Here is a 21,837-nt window from a genome sequence, read left to right as displayed (position 1 = left end):
AATAAAAAGTCCTTTTTAAAGAAAGTTTGCTATGTCTTCAAAAATTTATCAAATTTAAAGATAGGCCTCAAAACTGAAAAGCCATCACCCAAATTTGGAAGTATATTTGAATATCAAGAATAGTTTTAGGGGCCAAAGAGCTAGGTCAATGGACTAATCATATATTCTACATTAAGGAAATCCAAGTTTGATCCCCAGAACTACATGATCCTCTGAGTACTTCCAAGAAAAACTACTGATGAGAGAGTAGGGATTAGTCTATGAGCACTTCTTGGTGCAGCTCCCACCCAAAAAAAAACATATGATATAAATAAATAAAAACTGTTAGGAATTTCTTTAGTGTTAAATAATTCAATTTCCTTTCTGTAGTATGTTAACTTGGTCATATTTATAATGAGGATGGAAGTAGTAAAATGAACTACATAGAGATTGTATCCATGTGTAGAATAAACTTATCCACACAACAGCAAATTTATTAGGGTCAATCTTTTTTACTTTTAAAATTCTTTCAACAGGAGCCTGAGTGATAGTACAGAGGTAGGTCATTTGCCTTGCACACAGCCTACCCAGGATGGACCTGGGTTCGATCCCCAGCATCTCATTTGGTCCCCCAAGTCAGGAGTGATTTCTGAATGCATAGCAAGGAGTAACCCCTAAGCATCATCAGGTGTGGCCCAATATTCAAAAAAAAATCGTTCATCAGTTATCTTAAGTATTTGCTAAGAATTTTTGAGCCAGTAGAAGATAATTGAATGGATGGATATTAAAACTAAATAATGGAATTATATCAAAATAAAAGTTTTCTGAACTGGATAATGATGTCTAAAATAAAAGTCACCAAACTGATTAGGAAAAAAAATTCATACAACAAATATATAACCAGTACATGATTAAGGTGAATATCTAAGATATGTAAACTCTCACAGAACAAAAAACAAGGAAACAAAAATGGGTAAATGAGCGAACCAGATTTCTTCAAAGAAGACATATAAAAAGCTAACAAGAATATGAAAAAAAAAGTGCTCATCACTGAGTATTAGAGCAAGACAAAAGAAAACAAGAGATAGCATTTCACATCACTGAAAATGGCATATATCAAAACATACCTGAAATAGAGACTGTTGACCAGGAAATCTTGAGATAAGGAACTCTTGTGCCTAGCAATGCATGAGGCCCTGCAGGCAATCCCTAGCATCACATGGTCTTCTGAGCAGCACTGATGTGGCCTCAGTAGTCTTCAAACACTGCCAAACCAAGTACCCAAATTGACTGGCCCATGCCACCAGACTAAATATCAAGTTCCATAAGCACTACTGAGGGTGACCTCTATGAAAAAAAGGTCTTAAAGAAAATAGGATTCATGATATCAACCACCAAAATTTTTTATTTCATAATTAAAAAGTCTTCTCACCATTCTTTTATTGCACCCTGTGCAATAATCCCTTTATCCTCTGATATAATCATGATAACTCTCACTTGGTTTAGTAATTCTTCATTTTGCCAAATTGCTTTGATTATTTATAATCCATATATAAGTGAAATCTCTATGGCTGTAAATTACTCTTAATTTCCTTATTGCACTTAACATAGTTTCCCCAAGATCTATCCAATTTGTAACAAATTTCACAGGTTCAGCTTTTAAAACTAGCACAGCAGTATAAAATTAAGTCTATATACCATTACTTCTTTATTTGTTTTCTGTCTAAGACCAACCACCATGTTTAGACAGTTTAAAATGATATTTTAAGCATGTGATGCAAATATAATATAGACACAAATTAACATTTTATTATACTTCATATTTTTACCTAAGGTTGGTATCAATGTTGGGCTGGAGAGAGTACAGTGGGCAAGGTGCTTGAATTACATATAGTCAACTGGAGTTTAATTTCTATATAGTCTCCTAAACCTGCCAGGAGTGATTTCTGAGTGCAGAGCCCGGAATATGGCCGTTAGAACTGCCAGCCAGATATGGCCACAAAACAAAACAACAGATTGATATCAATATCATATTGTATTACCATTTAAAATTTTTGTTTCTTTGTTTGTTTACAAATTATGCTTCTCACAATTGGTGTCCAGGAGGACCAGAACTCTTCTGGAAAGTCTCAGTAAATCTGGCCAGTGGTTCAGTGCAAGGGCTTGAGGATGGTGCTACTCATGCACTGCAGTACATGATATAGCTGAGAATGACTATCAGAGCTCAAGAGTCTTCAGGGAAATAAGCAACAGTACTTGAGGGCCTCCAGGGATTAACCAGGTGATGTTTGGGAACCATGTACTGCTGAGGATCAAAGATGTGACAGTTATTTGCTTTAATCTCTGTGCACTTGCTGGTCCTTCATTTTTTTAATTAAATGTCTAGTTTGCTGTACAAATATTTTCCTAATAGTTATTTCTGGTATTCAATATTCCAACACCAATCCCATCACCAATGTAACATTTCTTCCACTGTGGGCATCAGTTTCTCAATTTCCCTGATGCCTGCAACTTGGCAGTTATAAATAATTTAGTTAATATTACTTGGCACAACTAAATGGTAAAGAAATTATAAAAATAAAAACTGCATTAAAAGTTTATAAAAATGGTCTTATCTCACAATGATGTCTTATTTCATTTTCTGAAATCTAGTAAGCTGTATTTTGCTAGTTGGGCATCTGTTGTTGATTTTCCTTGTTGTTTTAATGTGGCTTCTTTCATAATGTCACATCCATTTGGGTATATTTTTACAGAGAAGTCAGTATTAATATCATGGGGGTGTCACACAGTTCACAATTGCTGAGTTGATGAGCTCATATGGTGAAAGCAGTGATTGGGAAAGGCCCTCAGAAGGGCCTTAGCTGTGAGGCTGGTATGTCCATGAGTTTCACCTGATAGTTGAGCCCCTCTTCTGAGAATTACAAGAGTCGATGGCATTGGCCATTTGAGCAGATATGGCAGAAGGCTCTGAATAGTGGGTGTGGCTTCAGAGGTTTCTGAAAATACAGCTCCTAGGAGGGGGAAAGGGAAGGAAGAGGAAGGTTTTTGGAGATGTCAACCACAAAACTGGCATATTTGGTGTGGTTGTTAGCTAAGTCTCCTGCAGAGATTAGTGGGGAAGCCATGAAACTGGGCCAATGTAGCCAGTGGTCAAGCAGTAGCTGTAGGGTGGATCTGTATGTTCAGCCCCCCAAAATTTTAGTCACTAGGGCTACCAGCAGGGATAATGGGTGAACCTCCCTGACCCTTCATTTTTAAAGGATTCTTCATATAGTTTTCCATAGAAAGTAAAACAACTTACTTTTTTCCCAATAGTGAACTATTGTCCTCTTGGTTTTGTTTATTTTTGCACCACAATCTGCTCCACAGTGTCAGTGTCAGGATTACTCCCAGCTCTGCACTCAAGAAAACACTCCAGATAGTGCTTGAGGCACCATATAGGATACTGGGAATCAAACCCAGGTTGCTACATGCAAGGCAAGCACCCTACTCGCTGAAATATTTCTTCAGCCCCAATGACGACTTTTTCTCCAATCCTTGCCAATATTTGATGTTTTTAATCTTTTTATGATATAAACTATTCCCATGAGTATGGGGTACTTTTCATTGTGGTTTTGATAAGAATTTTGCTAATAATGCAGAGAAAATTTTAATATGTCTGTGAGACAATAGTATGTTTTCTTTAGAAAAGTGTATTTTCAGGGCTGGAGAGATAGCATAGTGGCAGGGCATTTGCCTTGCATGCACGTGATTCAGGATGAATGGTGGTTCAAATTCTGGCATCTCATATGATCCCCCGAGCCTCCAGGAGTGATTTTTGAGCACAGAGCCAGGAGTAGTCCCTGAGCGCTGCTGGGTCTGATCTAAAAACCAAAAACCAAACAAAAAAAAAGAAATGTATTTTCAAATCCTTACCAATTCAAAAAATTGAGATGCTTTTGTTTCTGAATTCTTTGATTTTGATAAACCAATATAAATATATAATATATATAAGACAAATCTATCACTTACTAGGTTGTTTTTTTGTTTGTTAGTGTCTTTCTATGCCGAAAGAATTTTTAATTTGATATAGTCCCATACTCTTGCATTACTTCCCTTTATCAGTAGAGTGGAATATCTAACTACATCTTTGATGCTGAAGTCATGGGGTTCATTAGCTATGCTATCAATTAGTTATGCATACAATTTTGGGGCGATTTTTTGGGGTAGGAAGGGCACACCTGATGAATGCTCAGGGGTTACTTCTGACTTTGCTCTCAAAAATTGCTCCTGGCATATGGGATGTGGGGGATCAAACCACGATCTATTCTAGGTCAGCAAGGCAAATGCCCTACCACAGCACCACCACTCTGGCCCCCTATGCATACATTTTTATAAATTTTGTTCTAATATTTTTAATAAATCTTGTTATAATAGTTAATCATTTATTCTTCTTGAGATTCTTTTGTGTATAGTATTATATAGAGATCTAGTTTTACTCTTTTGAATGTGACTGTCTAATTTTCCCAGTATCATTTCTTGAAGAGGATTTCCTTTCCCTTAGCTATTTTGTCACAGGTAAAGATGTTCATGTGAAAGAAGCATCTCTTTCTGGGCTCTCTATTCCATTTCATTGGTGTGTGAGCCCTTTTGATGCTCACATCACATAATCTTAGTTACTAGTACATTGTATTATAGACAGAATCTGTACTTATGGGAGTGTGATGTTTCCATTATTTTTAGAATAAAAGAATAACTTATATTTTACTAACTTCTTCATACTTGTCTTAGCAGTGATTGGTTATGATCCTTGGACATGCTAGAATAATTTTATATAATTGCTAAAATTTTGGAAAAAATATCTCTGACCGATGTCATTATGTTACTAGTCTTAGTCAAAGTATGTTTAATTTTATTCTGTGTGTTCAGCATTAGCTAAGCTATAGTAAATACTTAGATTATTTTTACTATTTATTTGTGACAACAGGGTCATGGAAAAGAAAAAATGGCAAAAAAAATTGTAACTAAGATATATTAAATATTTTCTATAATATAAAATATTTTACTGTATTTTGTATTTGTATTTTTGTATTGATTTGTTCCTTTATTTAGCATTATTCATTTAATATTTCTAATGTTTATTCTTGTCAAACACTGGATAATGCTAAGAACTTTAAGTTAAAAGAAAATAACTTTCAGATTTCTTTATTTTTTTACAGAGATTCATAAACTTATTTGGCCTATCACCTACTACTCAGGGAAAATAAATCACTCAGAACCTTCTTTAAATCTCCCTTTCTTAAATAAACAAATAAGAAATATGTCCCAATTACACTAAAAGCAACTACTGCACTCATTCTCATTCCCCACCTGCCAGAGAAGCATTACCTAGAAAGAGAAAACACTAGTTTAGTCTATTGCACAAAAGGAAATCAAATGGTGGCAATTGTTTTGTTTTGTTTTGTTTTTGCTTTATAAATATGTTATCTGAATCCCATCATATGACAAAATATTATCTGACAAAATAGAATCCAAGAACTTTCTTGAGGTATAGATGGAATAAATAAAGACAGGAATAGAATCCAAGAACTTTCTTGAGGTATAGATGGAATAAATAAAGACAGGAGAGACAGTATACAGGATAAGGAACATGGCTTGCATATAGCAGGCTATGGTTTGTTCTTCAATCTCTCAAGCTGGATAGAGCCCTGGGTGCATTGCTGCAAGTCCCCTAAGATGACAGGATATACCACAACCTTAGGCTCTTTCACTGAACTATAAGCTGAGTTGGTTAAAATGGCTGGGAAAACCCCAACTCAACCCAGAGCATAAATCAAGAACCCCTCCGAAGGAGGTTAAGAGATATGGATAAAGCACATATTATCATGAGCTGGCATAATAAAATGATCAAAAAGGTTCTGAGACATACAGCATTGGGGATTGGAGCTATAGATAGCACAGTAGCTATATATACATATATATATATATATATGTGTGTGTGTGTGTGTACATATATATGTATATATATAATATATAATTCAGGTTTGATTCTCAGGTTGCATATGGTCTCCTGAGCCCACCAGGAGTGATCCTTGAATGCAGATCCAAGAATAAGCAAGCCTTGAGCTTCACTGGTTTGGGTTTAGAAACAAACAAAAAATTCATACAGCATCAAATTTTAATGGTTAAGATCAATGAGTAATTTGGTAAGATAACACATAAAAATGCCTATATACAACCTAAAATTGAAAATAAAATTGAAAATTCAATATAAAATTAAAAATATGCATTTTTCTATTGTTTTGTTTTTGCTTTATTTGTTTATTTGCTTGTTTGTGGGGCTACACTCAGTGACCCTGGCTATGAGCTCAGAAATTGCTCCTGGCTAGGGGGACCATATGGGACGCTAGGGATTGAATCCAGGTTTGTATTAGGTCAGCCACAGAAAAGGCAAAAGCCCTACAACTGCGCTATTACTCCAGCCCCGAAAATACACATATTTTTTTATTTATTTGATTCTTTTTTCCCATATTTTTTTTATTTAAACATCTTGATTACATAAATAATTGTGATTAGGTTTCAGTCATGTAAAGAACACCCCCTTCACCAGTGCAACATACCCACCACCAATGTCCCAAATCTCCCTCCATCCCACCACACCCCCACCTGTACTCCAAACAGGCTTTCCAGTTCCCTCATTTATTCACATGATTATGGTAGTTCTCTGTGTAGTTATTTCTATAGCTGCACTCACCACTCTTTGTGGTGAGCTTCATGAAGTGAGCTGGAAGTTCCAGCCCTCGTCTCTGTCTCTGAGGATTGTTGCAAAAATGACTTTTATTTTTCTTAAAACCCATAGATGAGTGAGACTATTCTGTGTGTGTCTCTCTCCTTCTGACTTATTTCACTCAGCATGATAGATTCCATGTACATCTATGTGTAGGAAAATTTCATGACTACATCTCTCCTGATGGCTGCATAATATTCCATTGTGTATATGTACCACAGTTTCTTTAGCCATTCCTCTGTTGAAGGGCATCTTGGTTGTTTCCAGAGCCTGGCTGTTGTGAATAATGCTGCAATAAATATAGGTGTGAGGACGGGGTTATTGTATTGTATTCTTGTGTTCTTAGGGTATATCCCTAGGAGTGGAATAGCTGGGTCCAATGGGAACTCAATTTCCAGATTTTGGAGGAATCTCCATATTGCTTTCCATAGAGGTTGGACTATCCAGCAGTGGATAAGAGTTCCTTTCTCTCCACATCCCCGCCAGCACTGATTGTTCATTCTTTGTGAAGTGCGCTAATCTCTGCAGTGTGAGGTGGTATCTCATCATTGTTTTGATTTGCATCTCCCTGATGATTAGTGACAAGGAGCATTTCTTTATGTGCCTTTTGGCTATTTGTATTTCTTTTTTATCAAAGTGTTGGTTCATTTATTCTACCCATTTTTTGATGGGATTAGATGTTTTTTCTTGTAAAGTTCTGTCAGTGCCCTGTATATTTTGGATATTAGCCCCTTATTTGATGGGTATTGGGTGAATAGTTTCTACCACTCGGTGGGTGGCTCTTGTATCCTGGGTACTATTTCCTTTGAGGTGCAGAAGCTTCTCAGCTTAATGTGTTCCCATCTGTTGATCTCTGCTTCCACTTGTTTGGAAAGTGCAATTTCCTCCTTGAAGATGCCTTTAATCTCAATGTCATGGAGTGTTTTACCGATGTGTTGTTCTATATACCTTATGGTATCAGGTCTGATATCAAGGTCTTTAATTATTTGGATTTTACCTTCATACATGATGTTAACTGGGGGTCTATGTTCACTTTTTTGCAAGTGGCTAACCAGTTCTGTCAGCACCAATTGTTGAAGAAATTTTCCTGGCTCCACTTAGGATTTCTTGCTCCTTTGTCAAAAATTAGGTACTTGTATTTCTGGGGGAGAATGTCTGAGAACTCAAGCCTATTCCACTGATCTGAGGGTCTTTCTTTATTTCAATAACATGCTGTTTTGATAACTATTGCTTTGTATAACAGATTAAAGTTGGGGAAAGTAATGCCTCCCATTTTCCTTTTCCCTAGGAGTGCTTTAGCTATTCGAGGGTGTTTATGTTCCAGATGAACTTCATAAGTGTTTGATCCACTTAGTTGAAGAATGTCATAGGTATTTTTAAGGGGATCGCATTAAATCTGTATAATGCTTTGGGGAGTATTGCCCATTTTAATGATGTTAATCCTGCCAATCCATGAGCACGGTACGTGTTTCCATTTCCATGTGTCCTATAATTTCTTGGAGCAGGGCTTTATAGTTTTCTTTGTATAGGTCCTTCACGTCTTTGGTTAAGTTGACTCCAAGATATTTGAGTTTGTGTGGCACTATTGTGAATGTGATTGCCTTCCTGACTTCCATCTCTTCCTAATCATTATTGGTGTATAAAAAGGCAGTTGATTTCTATAGGCTGATTTTGTAGCCTGCCACCTTGCTATGTAAATCTATTGTTTCTAGAAGCTTTTTGGTAGAGTCTTAGGGTTTTTTAAATAGAGTATCATGTCGTCTGCAAACAATGAGAGCTTGACTTCTTTCTTTCCTATCTGGATTCCCTTGATATATTTTTCTTGCCTGATTGCTATAGCAAGAACTTCCAGTACTATGTTGAAGAGGAGTGGTGAGAGTGGACAGCCTTGTCTTGTACCAGAATGTAGAGGAAAGGCTTTTATTTTTCTCCATTGAGGATAATATTTGCCATTGGCTTGTGGTAGATGGCTTCAACTAGATTGAGAAAGGTTCCTTCCATTCCCATCTTGCTGAGAGTTTTTTTTTATCAAGAATAGGTTTTGGACCTTATAAAATGCTTTCTCTGCGTTTATTGATATGATCATGTAATTTTTATTTTTCTTGTTGTTGATGTTGTGTATGATGTTGATAAATTTATGGATGTTAAACCATCCTTGCATTCCTGGGATGAAACCTACTTGGTTGTAGTGTATGATCTTCTTAATGATGCACTGGATCCTATTTGCCAGGATTTTGTTGAAGATCTTTGCATCAGCATTTATTAGGGATATTGGTCTGTAATTTTCTTTTTTGGCAGCATCTCTGTCTGGTTTAGGTATCAAGGTGATGTTGGCTTCATAAAAGCTGTTTGAAAGTGTGCCCGTTTTTTCAATTTCATGGAAGACCTTGGCTAGGATTGGTAGTAGCTCCTCTTAAAAGATTTGAAAAAATTCATTAGGAAAACTGTCTGGGCCTGGGCTTTTCTTTTTGGGCAGATATTTGATTACAGTTTCAATTTCCTCAGTAGTGATGGGGTGTTTAGATATGCTACATTCTCCGTACTTAAATGTGGAAGGTTATAAGTGTCCAAGAATTTTTCCATTTTTTCTAGTTCTCATGTTTAGTAGCATAAAGTTTCTCAAAGTAGTCTCTGATTAGCCTTTGGATCTCTGCAATAACTATCGTGATCTCCTTCTTTTCATTTCTAATATGGGTTATCAGATTTCTCTCTCTTTATTTCTTTGTGAATTTTGCCAATGGTCTATCAATCTTGTTTATGTTTTCAACGAACCAACTTCTGCTTTTGTTGATCTTTCAGATTGTTTTTTGGTTTTCCCCTTTATTGAGTTCTGCTTTCAGCTTTGTTATTTCCTTGTCTCCCTATTTTTGGTTCCTTTTGTTGGTCATTTTCTAATTTTTTGAGCTGCCTCATTAAGTTATTCAGGTATGCCCCTTCTTCCTTCCTGATGTGTGCTTGTAAAGCTACAAATTCTCCTCTCAGGACTACTTTTGCTGTGTCCCATAGATTCTGGCAGTTTGTGTCTTCATTATCATTTGTTTCCAGGAAAGTTTTGATTTCCTTTTTTGTTTTATCTTGGACTCACTGGTTGTTCAGTAGCAGGGTGTTTAATTTCCAATTGTTAAAGTTTTTCTTCTGTGTGCCTTTGTAGTTCACATCTAATTTCAGAGCCTTGTGGTCAGCAAAGGTAGCCTGCAAGATTTCTATCCTCTTGATTTTATGGAGGTATGTTTTATATGTCAGCATGTAGTCTATTCTGGAGAATGACCCATCTACATTGGAAAAGAATGTGTATCCAGGTTTTTTGGGATGGAGTGTCCTGTACATAACTACCAATCCTCTTTCTTCCATAACTCTTTTTAGGGCTAGTATGTTTTTGTTGGGATTCAATCTGTTTGGCCTATCAAGTGTTGATAGGGCCGTGTTGAGGTCTCCCACAATTATTGTGTTATTATTGATTTCTTATTTCAGATTTGTCAGTAATTGTATTAGATAATTTGCTGGTCTCTCATTGGGTGATTATATGTTTAATAGTCTGATTTCTTCCTGTTTCACATATCCCTTGATTAGTACATAGTGTCCATCTTTGTCCCTTACCACTTTTCTGAGTATAAAGTTGGTGTCATCAGATATTAATATGGCAACCCCAGCTTTTTTGAGGGTGTTGTTTGCTTGGATGCTTTCCTCCAGCCTTTGGTTTTGAGTCTATGTTTGTTCTTACTATTCAGATGTGTATCTTGTAGGCAGCAGAAGGTTGGATTCATCTTTTTGACCCATTTGCCACTCTGTGTCTTTTAATTGGTGAATTTAGTCCATTGACATTGAGGGAGATGATTGTCATAGGATTTAATGTTATCTTTGTAGATAAGTTTGCTGTGTTTGTTGGTCTCTCTTGTCTTAGAGTAGACCTGGTCAGTTTTTCCTTTAAGAAAAACTTCATCTGTGAAGTTTCTGAGCTGTTGTTTATCCATGAAGCTATATATTCTTCCTTCAAACCTAAACGTGAGTCAGGCTGGGTGCAGTATTCTCAGTGAGGCATTCATTTCATTCAGTCTTGTCACAATATCGCACCACTGTCTCTGGCCTTGAGAATTTCTTGTGACATGTCTGCTTTAAGTCTTAGGGATCCTCCTTTGAATGTAATTTGCCTTTTTGATCTTGCTGCTTTCAGTATTCTATCTCTATCTATGGGATTTGTCATTGTAATGAGGATGTGTCTTGGAGTGTTTTTCTTTGGCTCTCTTTTAGCTGGTACTCTTCAGGCAGGTAGGATTTGATTGCATGTAGTCTTTAACTCTGGGAGTATCTCTTTGATGATATCTTTGACAGTTGATTCTTTGGAGATCTCCTTCCTGGGTTTCTGGGACTCCAATGATTCTTCTGTTGTTTCTGTTGAGTTTATCAAAGACTTCTATTTTCATCTGTTCGCATTCCTTGAGTACTTTTTCCATTGCCTGTTTGTTTCTCTTAAGGTTCTTTTCCAATTTCTTCTGCTGTGTTGAGTTTTTCTGCATCACATCTTCCAGTACTCCAATTTTCTCCTCAGCTGCTGATACCCTGTTGGCGAGGCTATCCATTGAGTTTTTCAGTTGAGCAACCGTGTTTTTCAGATCTGTTATTTCAGTTTGGAGTTTTCTGATTTCTGGCTTTGTGTTCTGTTCAGATAGATCTATGCTTTTTTTTTTTTTTTGAGTTCTACGAACATCTTCCATATTTCTATTCTAAACTCCCTATCTGAGAGGTTAATCAGGTGGTTGGAATTTATTAGGTCACCCGAGCTTTTGTCTTCATTCTCTGTGGATGGTGTTTGCCTGCGAGATTTCCCCATTGTCATGCTTGTAGTGTGGTTTTTCCTGCGTGTTTTGTTGTGGTGGGGTTCCCTTCGCTTCAGGGCCATGCTCTTCTGCTGCCTCTTGTTGACAGTCCTCAGAGTGAACAAAGGCACATCAGGGCGGAGCCTCCACAGGCCAGAGACCTCAGCTTATTGGACAGCAACCCCCGCAGCCAGAATGTACTTACTGGGCAGCTTCAAAATGCAGTTTTTTGGGGGTGCGCTCCCTAGGCCTCTGAGGAATCCTTCAGGGATTCAGAAACACAGACAGACAGGTACAAAATAAGTTTCCCTTGAAGTCCTCAGAGTGAACCGAAAATACACATTTTTAAAATAAAAATAATTTCGTGCCATAGGATTAAAATGACTTGTTTTCATTATTCTCTTGTAAACTACTAATATACTACTAATATACTACTCACATCTTTGCATGCAAAAGGACAGTGGTTCTAATTCTGGCATCTCATATTATCCCCTGCGCCTGTCAGGAGCGATTTCTGAGCATAGAACCAAGAGTAACCCCTAAACTCTGACGGGTGTGACCCAAAAACCAACCCAAACCAAACAAACAACAAAACAACAACAAAAAAGCAATTACCATTAGCATCCTATTCATTCTATATTATGTTCATTTTTAGAACAGTATAATTTGAAAAGCTAGGAATGTACATTTAGGAGTATTTGGAAGCCAGTGGAGTAAGTATTTAATATTTCATCATTGTTTTTTTTTAACAAAGCACATTTTACATAATAATGCTTTGAAATTGGCAACAAGATATGGGAAGAATGGCTATCAGGATTTTCAGAAACATAATCATAGAAAAAGCAGTCTCTAACAAGGCCCATGATCCCCAAAAACATTTATCAGATTGTCTTTCCCACCTATTTTCAGTCATTTCTCCTTATGTTTGTGCCACACAATTATGTTTGTCTGTTCAATTAACACCTATCCTACAACTCATTAAATAGAACAATTCTACCGGTTTCCAAGTTCATTTTCTAGCACCTTTTAAAAATTTTTCTCATCTGTCATCTTTAAAGCTCTGAGCAAATTACCTTCCTATTTCTTTGTGTTCTTTTAGCACTTAGATATTCCCACTAAAATTATGCAATTATATTTATATACATAAAATGAATGTTTGTATGCATTCTTAATGATCAAAAGCTAATTCTTCAATATAGCATGCCAAACATTGCATAATATTAAAAAATGATTCTGTAAAATTGGCACTAAAAGTATGTCCTGTATCACATTAGTTCATACTTTGAAAGATATATTTACAGACTCAGAAAAGATGAACCCATGCAAGAGAAAAAGATTTACATTTTGAATGAAGATAAAATAATAAAGACCAAATTGGCTGTGCTGCCTTGTGTGAACATACCTTTCATTACTCCTCAAATGTTATTATAGCCTATATGTCTTCCTTTCTTGAGGAAAGTTTTTCACTTGTAGTCAATAGAAATGGAAAAGATTAAGGGATTTACATAGGTAAGATTCTTAATCAGTTGTTTCTGAGTTAATTAAAAAGAATATTTTTGATTAATCTTGATTGGACCTGGCTTAAAATTTTTCACACAACATGATAAAGAGCAATGGGTTAGGAGGACTTTATGAGAGAATAAGTGGCCTCCAGAATTTCAGAAACATTGGCAAGAAAACAGACTGGTGTGTGTGTGTGTGTGTGTGTGTGTGTGTGTGTGTGTGTGTGTGTGTGTGTGTGAAAGAGGGTGTCTGAGAGTGGATGGAGAATGTGTTTCATAATCTTAATAAAATTTTACTTGGAATCATTAGCTAATTACATAGATAATTATATACACCAGCCATCTGCACACTATTTTCAGTTTATATTATGAGATATTGAACTCTAATTTACAGATTAATACTAGTGTTGTGATGAAAATTATGCAAAATTTAATATCGTATGCGTACACCATTGTGCAACATTGTAGAGACAAAAAATAAAAAATATAAAAACATGTGAGGGAAGAGGAAATGGGAGGTAGAACAAAAACGGAGGTGTAGGGAGGACAAATTGGTGATGGGAATCCCCCCTGATTTTATGTAAATATGTACCTAAAATGTTATTGTCAACAATATGTAAGACACTATGATCAAAATAAAAATTATATATATTATAAAAAAAAAAAAAAAAAAAAAAACATGTGAGTAGAAAATTTAATTTTCAAAAATCAAAGTGAAGCATGTCCTTAGTTATTCAGTTTACTAAACCTGTATAACAAAAAAGAAAGATAAAAGGGTTATAAAAGAATTCCCTTGGTCTAAGAGATGCAGGGTTTCTCCACTCTTGGAGTACATTGTCATGTCTACTGTGCCTATGCAAAAGGGGAAAAAAAGAGATAGAGAGAGACAAAAAGCACAAAATAATCCTTTTTTTTTAATCTTTTTTTTGGGGGGGGGGTTGGGCCACACCCGGCGGTGCTTAGGGGCTACTTCTGGCTGTCTGCTCAGAAGTAGCTCCTGGCAGGCACAGGGGACCATATCGGACACCGGGATTCGAACCAACCAACCTTTGGTCCTGGATCGGCTGCTTGCAAAGCAAACGCCATTGTGCTATCTCTCCAGGCCCCCCCCCTTTTTTTTTATCTTTATAGCTTTTGTCAATTTCTTTGATTTGGTGTGGATATTGAACTGGTTGTCTCCATTTTTTTTTCTTTCTTCTTTTCTCTTCTTCCGTTTTGTGCTCTGTCATGTTTTTTATCTCAAGTTCATGGCAAGTATGTGATGCCTATCTTTATTGCTGTAGTGCTCACTGGATATTTTAGTCGGTACTTCTTTCTATACTGATGTGGTGTTCCACCTTCTTTTTCCCCTTCGTCTCTCAAACTGAGGATAAGAGCCTCTAGAAGGACTCTGCCCATTTTCGGCATATTTGATTTTTACCCCATTTTATTACTTTCCTCTTCTTCAAACAAAACCTTAATTATCTAGTCCCACCTCCTAATTAGCGGGGGATATAATGAAGGTACCATGACCAAACAGTTGAAAGATCACTAAGTAGTAAGCTAGGCACAGAGGGGACCACTCATTCTAGCAGCCCAGGGAGTGAGGGTGGAGGCTATGGGAGACAGGACGGGAGTGGAGGTGGAGGGAGGACAATTCGGTGGTGGGAATTCCCTGGATTCAATGTTAATATGTACCTAAAATATTGCTGTGAACGATATGTAAGCCACAATGACTAAAATAAAAATTATAATTAAAAAAAGAAATATCACATTATTGGGAAATTTTGTAAAGCAAAAAATAAAAGTTATTCATAATGTTATTTTGAAATAAAAAGGGTTATAAAAGAAACAAATTATCTGTTCATTTTTTAAAGTGGCCTTTGCTGATAGCTTTAAGTTTTTATGTTATTGTGTTTACACATAGATGAATTAGTCACAAATTTCTCTAATGTATCTGTAATACTACTAATGTGGTATATCTCCTACATCACACACTGCTATACAACTTTGTTCTCCCAAGTTATCAAAAAAAATTTTTCAGTGTCTTTGAGAACATATAAAGTGAAGACTTATGAATGAGGCACCATAATTTTATTAAAAAGTGTGGGTATTGGAGCGGGAGAGATAGCATGGAGGTAGGGCATTTGCCTTGCATGCAAAAGGATGGTGGTTCGAATCCCAGCATCTCATATAGTCCCTTGAGCCTGCCAAGAGTGATTTCTGAGCGTAGAGCCAGTAGTAACACCTGAGCAGTGCTGGGTGTGACCCAAAAAACAAACAAACAAACAAAAAAGTATGGGTATTATTTAATTAAAAATAGAATATCTTCCTTGAAAACATTAGCTATAAATCTAGATGATTGAGTATATGATAATTTGCATTTCTCTGACTACTATATGCAGCTATATGCAGAATATTGCTGTGTAGATTAAAAGTTTTAACTATTTGATTCTTATTAGAAATAAGAATTTCTTATTTTATTTTATTTTATTAGAAATAAAATTTTATTTTATTTTATTTTAATTTATTTTATTTTATTAGAAATAAAATTTATATTATTTTATTAGAAATAAAATTTGATTCTTATTAGAAATAAGAATTCTAAAATGTATTGAATAGAATATAAAAAGAAAAAAATTCCAGAGCATTCTAATCTTTTTTAAAATATAAAAAATAGTTGCATGATTTTGGCATCACAATGTGATACAATATCATTCAAGCATCCAAGTTTAGAGTTATTTAGAAAGAAAAAGCATATAAAGATTCTGATCATAACTTACTTAAAATATCAAGCATTTGAATAACTGAGAGGTTTGCCTTGTTTAACTTTCTGAGCTTTCCTCCTTCAATATACATACCTTCACAGAGAGTTGGTACATTAATAATGATTTACTATAAAGAAAAATGTCACAAAAGATGAACAGATTGAACAACTTTATATTCTCTCTACTACTATAATTTATAGCTTTAGAGAGATATTGCTGAAGCTCTGTCCTGGGAATGAATAAGTTTTATTTATTGAATGTGTCTAGACAGCTGTATAACTAGATGGCTATACAAACTGGCAAATTCATAAAAATAACTATGTTTACCTTAATACAATTTAAATGGACCAAATGGTTAATCTCCTCTGTAATAATCACTTGAAGCCAACTAATGATCAATGTGAAAAATCTATATTTGTATTCATATAAATAAAAATTTAAATATATTATTTACTAAATAATTTTTATAAGAAATCCCACTAAGCATTTCTTATAAAATAAACTCAACTAATGTATTTTTAATTTATTCTGAAATTTTGTTTTAAATTGTCTTTTAAACTGATTATTTTCTGCATATCTTAGGAAATAACTGTGCCAAATAGTAGTTTTTGTGTTTATCTAAATAATTCAATAAATTATTTCTCTCTAAGTTTAGCAAGTTTATTGCCAACTTTTTATTTTGTTTATTCTTAAGAAAAAATAATTATGTAAGAATTCTGATATTACTTAAACATAAATTCTCAGTATTGGGTTTGAAATTTATATTTTAATCTTCATTCTCTGACCTCTTTTAAGCTTTCCTTGCTCTTGAGACATTCTTCCAGTTTCTCTTGGACCAACATTTCATTAAACTATCTTAGAAGAAATGTATACACAACATAGTATTCTCATATTAGGTCCACCATGAGAAATATTAAAGCTTTACTTTAACTGCCCTTCTTCACCAGTGCAGTATTTCAGGGATGCAATAGAACCTCAAATAAATGAGACAGTAAAAAATCCAAATTGAACTTTTCAGCCAATGCATTTATTACTTAGCCTCTTAGCTGCTTAGTTATAGTGGCACAGATGCTACCCTGAAAGCTTAACAGAAGGTGGAAATTTTTGTTTTAAAGCTTCATCTGTGCTTAACATTTTTAAAGCATACCCCTTTAGTTTATTTGTTTAGTTAAATAAGCAGAATGGCACAATACTGACTTTAAAATTAAAAAGGGGAATGGAGAAGTAGTATAGTAGATAGGGCAAATTGCCTTGCACAAGGATGATCTGGGTTCAATTCCAGGCATCCCGTATGGTTCCCCAAGCACTGCCAGGAGTGATTCTTGAGTTCAGAGCCAGGAGCAACTCCTGAAAATTATTGGGTGTGCCCCAATCACATACCCCCAATTAAAATGGATGCTTGCATTTATTTTCCTTGTATAGGTAACTGGGGGGATAGTTAGGCTACACCTATAAATGCTTTATCATTAGTTCTAGTTCTGTTCTTCGAGTTCATATGTTATGCAGGAGATCATGTTGGTTGGTTACATGCAAGACAATATCTTAACACTTGTTCTATTGCTTTGCATTTTGTATGTCATGTATTAAAATAAACATTATGACATCGGCCAAAGAAATATGGTATCCAATTTAACTTCATGGGTCTAAAATATCACTGTGATATGCAATTTTTTAACATGCTTACTATAACAAATGTATCTTTTTGATTTATTTAATAGCACCTAAATATTTATCATATAAAACTATAGTAAATAATTAGCATTTTAAATTATCCATTTATAAACTTAAATATAGACTAAATATACAAAATTATCATTTGATGAAAACCTGTATGAACCTTACTTCTAGTGTATAATTCTAGTGTATAATTAATTTTAGTGAATAGATTAATTACCCTTGATCTATGTCTTATTTTTATTGATTTCAAATAATAACCATAGAATAACCAGGTGAGACAGAGGATATCTCTCTAACAAAATGGGGCAACTAACCTAATCCAATCTTAAGTAGAATAAGATTCTGGGGCAGGAATGATAGCACAGCAGTAAGGCATTATCCTTGCAAGCAACCAACACAGAACAGATGGTGGTTCAAATCCTGGCATCCCATATGGTTCCCCAAGCCTGCCAGGGGTGACTTCTGAGCACACAGCCAGTAGTAACCCCTGAGCACCACCAGGTATGACCCAACCCCCCCCCAAAATAATGAGATTCATAAAAAGATAATCTCACCCTTTCATATAATATGATATCTCTAAAGTAATAACCTAATAAGTGGCAAGCTTTGCTTTTCATATAATAGATTGATTCGGAATCTATTTGTGTTATTCACTGGATAAGGTAATTAATACAGAGAGAATATAATGTTGATATGAGCAAAATTCCCAGTGAATATATATGAAAGCACTGTAATCATAGTATTTCAACCAGGTGAACAGCACAACCAAACACGTGTGACCACTGGTCATTACTACAATAATCACAATAACATAAAAACAAGCTCTTTCTTTAAAGAGCTTATTCTACTGGAACTAGAATACCTGTTAATTTGTCATGAAGCTACAGTGTCTTTTGTAATGTAGTGAGGTATAACTCAGAATTGAATTTAGTAATTAGACCTAGAGAGATATCTTAAGAGGTGAGAATGTAGGGCATGTAGGATGCACACGTTTGATCCCTAACAAAACATATGGTCCCCAGAGCACTACAAGTGATCCCTGATCACTGCCTTACATCTCAGTCTCCCAAAATATTCACTATAGGTAAGAAGTTAGGAAGTACTCCACAATACTACACCCATGACATTGATTTTGATAATGAACAAAAATATTTTACATAAAGTAATAAAGAGAAATATTTTAATGTAGAGGACAGAGAAATGTATACAAAAGCATGGAGAACAGGTTGTGTCTTAAAAGTTCCTAATGCATAGAGTTAGAGTAGCTGAATAGGATGAGTTAATATTATTCTCATTAGAGTAACTGAGTAGGATGAGTTAATATTATTCTCATAAAATTTAATATTAAAGTGATCTGATATACAATACCAAACTTACTTTTTTACAAAATTAAGTAAATTTAAAATGAAGTCTAATATAATCATTTTCATGCTTGGAAGATTGATGAAAAAGGCATGATTGGACTAACTCAAGAGCTGTTTCCAATGTCAGAATTTCAGCAGATGGTACACTCAGCTATGACAAACCAAAGATTTTGCACATGTTAATTAATTGAAAAGGTATGGGTAGAGTAAAGAGAAAACTAAGGAATATGCATGAATGAGATGCTATGAGAAAAAAAGTGATGAGAACCAAATTCTATAAGAAATTGAACAAGGGTCATACAAAGTAACTTCAAAAGGAATAGTGTGGCCGGTCATGGCAGAAGCATCTTGAAAGATCTTACAGAAATGATCCCAGAGATTAAATTCCTGAACCTCATATTCTTACCTCATTCAAATTTCTTTCATAGAATTTCCTCTGACCAAACCGAATCTAATACTAGAGGGCATAAAATCCCAGGGCATAGAATCAGTTAAGAAGACTTTTAAGTTTATCTTGAAGGATAAAACAAAGATAAAAAGTATATTGTTGTGATTTTGATTTTTATAATATAAGCATTAGGGATCAGAGTGATAACACAGTGGTAGGGCATTTGCCTTGCATGTGGCTGATCCAGGACAAACCTGCTTTGATCCCTGGTGTCATATATGGCCCCCCAAGCCAGGACCGATTTCTGAGTGTATAGGCAGGAGTAACCCCTGAGTTTCACCAGGTGTGGCCCCAAAACAAAAAATAAAAAGAATAACATAAGCAATAGTTTTAAGAATAGAAAGGATGGTTTTAGATATATGTAAAAAGCATAATAATTAGAATTTACTGTTTTGTATCAAATTAATATTAAATAAGAAAAATTACTTCAAGATTTATACCATAAGTTTCTGTGGAAAGACAAGTGATGGTCTCGGTGACATATTTTCACTGTTGTGCTACCTCTTATTATTGAAATCATTTTGTTTATAATTCTATTCTATTATTCTACCATTTCTCTACATCCTATGTCTAGCATCAACTTCTTAAATTACCCTTATATATACAGTTTTATGACATTCTGTTTTATAATCTAGTCATCCTAAATGACTATTATTCCTTTATCACTAAACACTAAGTTTGATTGTCTTTTCATCTGTTGTTTTAAGATGAAGTAATTTATTGTCAGAAGGTTCAGTGAGCTCCTTTTACTAGTTGATCATTCTATTACTTCTTTTGTTTTTGAATATTAAGGGGACTTCAAATGTACATTGGCATCTCAATTGGTATGTTCTTATGGGAACAATAAAATTTAAAAATTGGAGCTGACATGTGGCCATGAATATAGCCACATAGTCCAGGAATTCCAGGCACTATTGCTGATACTGTGGCAGAGTATTTGTGAGCAGTATTTTTAGCTGCCAGGCCTTCAAGAAGTACAAAGTGAGGGGAGAGTGCCTGCACTCACTTCAAAAAAAATTGCTGGTGCTATCAGCACAAATACGAACATACCTGTGTTTTGGTCAGACTGATGTCTCTTCAGAGAGCTGCAGATAAGTGGTTAGGCAGGGCCATTGCAAAGTGTTGACAGTGCATGGTAGGGCAGCTGGTGTGGCTTTCGCAGTGTAGGGATTTGGCCAGCCTCTTCAACCAAGATTACCAGATTTCAGCTGCATGGCCAATATATATCTGTAATTTTTATGGCTTTTTTTATTTCTCTTTCAAGAATAGATTTGAGTCTATGGAGCTTGTCTAATGCAGGGCATGGTCCTTTCATCTTGATCAACTAAGATGATTACAAAAATGTGTGGTTCAGACATATTAAAAACTAGATCTGGGGCCGGAGAGGTGGCGCTAGAGGTAAAGTATCTGCCTTGCAAGCGCTAGCCCCCAAGCAAGGGGCAATTTCTTAGCACTTAGCCAGGAGTAACCCCTGAACATCAAATGGGTGTGGCCCAATAAACAAACAAACAAAAAAAACCAACCTAGATCTAATGCCTTCTCTCCATTTCTGAATGACACCTGGAACTTGACATCACCCTTCTTCTGAAAAATATTTCTTACTACATCTTCTTAATTACTTATAATAAATATTATACATCACTGTTACATTTACAAGCCCTTATTCTTCCAGATTTCTCATTTTATGCTTTACTAGATATATTAATTAAGCTATGTAAAAATATACTTGTGACTTAAAAAAGAAATTATTCTGTCTATCAAGGTTTTGTGTCACAAAGAAAGTAAATAATACACATAACTGCAATACACAAATATTACAACTTTGCTAGTTATAGAGTTGGCCATGGAAATTCTAAGGAGAGATAATATTATGCTCAAGCAAATTAAATTATGCATATTTTGAATTGCAAATATCTCTTGGCTAAACAAAAGTTCAAGTATAAGTATAGAGACAGAATACCTAGATGGAAATACAGAAAATTGTGTGCCAGGTAAGTTTAATGTTGTGATACATAATTAAATAAAAATACTAACGAATAAAGTTATTGATAGATACTTACCCTTTGTAATATCCATTAATGTATATAAAGGCAAATGTAATATTTTACATCTCGACATAACCATATTATTTTATTTGTTTGCTTTGGTTGCCTTAACAAAATACCCTAGATTGTGGTTTAAAAAATTTTAAACCAAAGTAATAACACAGAGGGTAGGACGTTTGCCTTGCATCATACCAACCCAGAATCCATTTCTAGCATCCCATAAGGTTCCCTGAGCCTGCCAGTAGTAATTTATGAGTTACCTGCAAAAGTAATCCCTGAGAGCCACTGGGTGTAGCCCCAAAACAAAACAAAACAAAACAGAAAAACAGGCAAAAATCAAAACATTTTATGTGTATATACCAGAGTTGGAAGTTCAAGATTAAGATTCTGAAATGGATTTATTTTTGTTGAGCAGTCTCTTCCTCATTATATAAGTAAATAGCTGCTTTATCTTCACATGGCATTTTTTCTTAGCTTACGAATAAAAAAGGTCCT

The 21,837-nt window shown here is 35.1% G+C and overlaps 1 pseudogene; it reads left to right on the top strand.

Annotated features, from left to right (window-relative positions):
- Positions 1–21,837, top strand: part of LOC126013508 (STE20-related kinase adapter protein beta-like) — an 89,091-nt pseudogene that overhangs the window by 19,679 nt on the left and 47,575 nt on the right.

Source organism: Suncus etruscus, chromosome 1 (genome assembly GCF_024139225.1).
Source record: "Suncus etruscus isolate mSunEtr1 chromosome 1, mSunEtr1.pri.cur, whole genome shotgun sequence".
NCBI lineage: Eukaryota > Metazoa > Chordata > Mammalia > Eulipotyphla > Soricidae > Suncus > Suncus etruscus.
This window is presented reverse-complemented; position numbering and strand designations above follow the sequence as displayed.